Below are 4,504 nucleotides of genomic sequence, written 5' to 3' on the forward strand. Positions count from 1 at the left end.
CTCACAAGCCCAATACCAGCCCAATACTAGCCCAATACGGCCTCAAGGATTTAGTATGATGGAATCATATTTGAAGGCACAAAAGGTCATAAGATAACAATGGGCTCACAAGCCCGTAATTCAACTTTAAAAGTTAATGACAACATTATCAAGAGCATACAAGAGAACCAAATCTCATTCATGAAATGCATGACAAAGAGTATAAAAAACTGAACCCATTTAAAAGTTTGGTTTAATTTTTTTTTTTTTAAGAACAATTACAATTTACCAAGTTTTTATAAAAAAAAAAAAAAAAAACCGGTTTAATAAACTGTTTCTTACCGGTTTTGTAGTAACATTTTATTTTGATCCAACTATCGGCCCAATCTGGTCCGGTTTTATAAAATCTATCTTATAAACCTATCGTATAAACTTCAAATTTCGATTTAAATAGCTCAATAAATTTATTATATGCTAAACATGGAAAGTACTATTTTTTACTATTTTTTTATGCACAAAATGACTTAAAAATAAAAGAAAATTGTTAATATTTTAGACAATATTTGGTCATCTTTCATGAATCACAAAAAATAGTAAAAATTAGTTTTCTACAAATTTATTATATAATAAATTTATTGAGCTACTTAAATTGAAGTTTGAAATTTATACGATAAGTTTTTGAAACCGTAGCACAGATGACTTAATGCCATCCTTAGCACCCAAGCCTCACTCTTATTTTAATATTTGCACGCAAGAGCATCAGACTCAAATTTTACTCTGATGGATTTTTCATTCATCCGATCAAGTTTAAAATCCGTGCACAATTCTTCAATATGCATACTGATTTATTTATTAGTACCCTAAAAAATAATAAAATTATCAAATATGTGCTTTTTTTTAAAAAAAAAATACCCTGACCGCCCAGCTGGAGGACGGCCAGCTCTCAGCATCAAACTGCCACCAATGGGGGCGGCCATCTATCAATACCAAACTGCCCCTCAGTTAGACGGTGTGGTATAAAGCATACTATATATTTAATTTTTTTCTATCCTGCACACTGAAAACTTATTTCAGCTAGACCGTCCGGACATTTAAAAAAAAAAACGGAAGCCATATATGATATTTTTATTATTTTTAGAGTATTAATAAAAAAAATAGGAATCTTTGCACGCAACATCATCAGACTCAAATTTTAGTCGGATGTGCTTCTTGTTCGTCCTATCAGCTTTAATATGCATGCATATTTATTTATTTTAATATTTGTTTGCACATATCTTAATGTGGATCGAACGTACAGAATCACATCGCACTGAGAGTTCGATGGTCAGAAACAAATATTTGCCGTGTAAAATACGGTTGATTATTATGTACTGGACTTCCACAGCAATGTAACTACTGGAGAGAATATTTCTATCACTGAAAACTGGACCCCACAGAACAAAGCCACCGCCCCCACCAAAACCAAACCACTTTCGGAAAAGAAAATTAAAATAAAAAACACCAAAACCAAACCACAGAACAAAACCACCGCTGTGTTAGCACAGTTGGAAGTGGTATAGCCCTTCATTCAGAAGGGCATAGGTTCGATCCCTGCTAGTGCAGGGAATTAGGGAGTGAGTATGGGTGTGTCAGTGTGTGTGTAAGCCTACGGGTAGTGATAAAAAAAAAAAAAAATTATCAATTCAAATCTTCGATCAATGGTCAAACTTCTCCAAAATTCAACATTCAGATCTAAACTTTAGAGAGAAAGAAAGAGACCAAGAAGAACAAAATGCACGATTTCTGCTTTACGATACCTTAAGGGCTGGCGGTGCTAGCTGGTGGCGTTCTGGGTTATCTCAAGCGAGGTAGCACCGCCTCCCTCGCCGGCGGCTTTGGATCTGGCCTGGTGCTCCTCCTTGCTGGATACCTCAGTCTACAGGCGTTTCACAAGCGCTGCAATTCATTTCTCGCTTTGGCCCTTGAAACCCGTATGTATTTGTTACAAGTACTTTCCTTTTTTTGTTAAATTGTTGAGCGTTTTAGAGGAATTGGAGATTTGGTTGCATGCTTTTAACTGTGATTTTGCTGGTACTTGAATTTTGTCACTGAGTGGATGGATCAAGTAGGCGGAATGTTAAATTGAACTGAAAATTTCTGAAATCCTCAAATTGGGATTGCTGGTAAACTAAAACTACAAGTACTTTTATTTTTTTGTTAAATTGTTGAGCATTTTAGACAAATTGGAGATTTGGTTGAATGCTTATAACAGTGATTTTGTTGGTACTTGATTTTTTTTCACAGTTTTGATGGATCGAGTAGGTAGGCATGTTAAATTGAACTTAAAATCTCTGAAATTGGGATCACTATGGACTAAAATTATTCTAATGTGATTAATATTCTTAAAGAATTTTGTAAATTTATTCTTAAAAACTGTTCGAATTAATTTCTTTATGAAAAAAAAATAAAAAGATTAGGTCTTTACCAGTGCTTGCTACAGGTATCTGCAGAAGAATCATTTCTGTTAAGTGAATAGTAGCTTGTTCAGTAATATGAGACTATACTTGTTGTTACAGTACTTTATAATTTTGTTTGTATTGTGCAGTTTATTCGATTGGATTAACATATGTGATGGGGCAAAGGTATCTAGAAACTTCCAAGATATTGCCAGCTGGAGTTGTTGCTGGTCTCAGGTTTGTTCCTTTTCTCTCTCTGTTTATCTAATTGTAACCATTTTTTTTGGTATAGTGAAGAGCATGTCTTACTGTACCAGTTGGTTCAACCAGCATTGTACATATGTCTTACTGTACCAGTTGGTTCAACTAGCACTGTACCTTCAATTGAAATCTATTATCTGACAAAAAGGTTCAAGCTTCTTGATGCTGAGTTTTGGGCTGAGGGAACCCCATATGAGGTTATAAATAGAACCCCATATGAGGCATGGCTTGAGAGAAAACCCAGAATTGGGAATTTGAAAATATTTGGTTGTGTTGCATACACCTTGATTAATTCACAAAATAGGAGGAAGATAGATGAAAAATCAGAAAAAATGCATATTTGTTGGGTATTGCATACAATCGAAGGGGTACAGGTTATACAATCCGGATAGCAAAAAGGTTGTGATTAGTCGTAATGTATTGTTTAATGAAAATTCAAATTGGAAATGGAATGAAGAAAAACAAGGAGTGGAGATTGTTGAATCTGCAGATTTAGATGACGTGGAAGATGAAATACTTCAACAGCCAAGCAACTCAATAAGTTTAGATCTGAACAGCAGCAGTTCTGATGCTGATTTACCTCCAGACAGTCCTGACAGAAGCCAAAACCCTGACCCAAAAACACCAACAATAAGAGTGTACAGCAGGAATTGTATGAAACAACACAAGTATTATTTGTTGTAGACGCAGCAACCTACGAAGAAGCAGCAGAAAATGAAGAATGGCATCAAGCAAAGATAGAAGAATTGGTCGCAGCAAGAACAGTGAAGCTCAAGCGCAAAAGCTCTGAAGAACAAAACACATGCATACTTCCAAAATCATTAGCACAAAGCAAATTCGAGTTATTCCGATCAGCACTTGGAGTAACCAATTTTGAATCAAGGGGGAGTGTTGAAAGTTGATTCAAAATTAGCTTTCCACATTTAGAGTTCTGTTGAGAGTTGGTCTAAAAGTAGCTCTTTATATTTGGAGTGCTATAATTAGTCATGGAGCGTGTAGGTGGGTTCTATAATTAGTCAAGTAGGTTCTGTTTGTAATAGCAGGATAGGTGGGGTATAGTTCTATTTTTGGGGACTGCTTGTAATAGGAGTATAGGTAGTGGTTATTAAGTTTAGAATAAGGCAGTGGAGTACTAAACTTAGATGATTCAAATTTAGGTTTTGTAGAGCTATAAATTCAGCATGTTGTAATCGAATTAATAATCGAGGAAAGTAGAATTATTTGTGTCAATGTTTGTTCCTCTGTTTACTCTTCTATAATCCAACAATTTTTTATTGACATGAGAAAATACAATGTTCTCTAAATTGTTTCTTTTACAGAATTTGAAATCAGGGTGAGGATATAATTGTGGTGCTGCCATGGGAAGAATGGTGGGAGTATGAACTAACAAAAGACAACATGGACCCACATATTGCATTGTTACCTACTTACCTCTCCATCCTGATATGCGAAAGAAATTCAAACTGCTACATGGGAGTATTAAAAAAGAATGTCTGGTTACCCATATGGTTATCACAACTTGTAAGGAGTCCTATTCTAACTGGGCATAGCTCTAAAATGTCTAACTCTGCAGATGTTCATGAAAATTCTGAAAATATTCTTCTCAAATGCAGAGCAATCCTTAAGAGACATACTAGTTGAAAGCATACGCACAATAAACACCATGATGGCAAAAATTGATAGTTTGCTTCGATTCCCACCGAATCCTAAATTTATAAGTCCAAAGGCTTCCCAAAATGCAATGCCTACAAACCTTGGACCTGAACAAAACATCTTGAAATTCGTAATAATTATCAAATTAGGTCTACGAGCACTCCTTGATCTGAACT

General features: G+C 35.1%; 1 long non-coding RNA gene across 1 annotated transcript; it reads left to right on the forward strand.

Annotated features, from left to right (window-relative positions):
- The first annotated feature begins 1,807 nt into the window (after nt 1-1,807).
- LOC144544956 (uncharacterized) lies at nt 1,808-3,905 on the forward strand. The gene is made up of 2 exons (XR_013508368.1): nt 1,808-1,949; nt 2,564-3,905. It is a non-coding gene; the product is annotated as an uncharacterized LOC144544956 (long non-coding RNA).
- The last annotated feature ends 599 nt before the right edge of the window (nt 3,906-4,504 follow it).

This window comes from Carex rostrata, chromosome 27 (assembly GCF_964058835.1).
Source record: "Carex rostrata chromosome 27, lpCarRost1.2, whole genome shotgun sequence".
In the NCBI taxonomy this organism is placed as follows: domain Eukaryota; kingdom Viridiplantae; phylum Streptophyta; class Magnoliopsida; order Poales; family Cyperaceae; genus Carex; species Carex rostrata.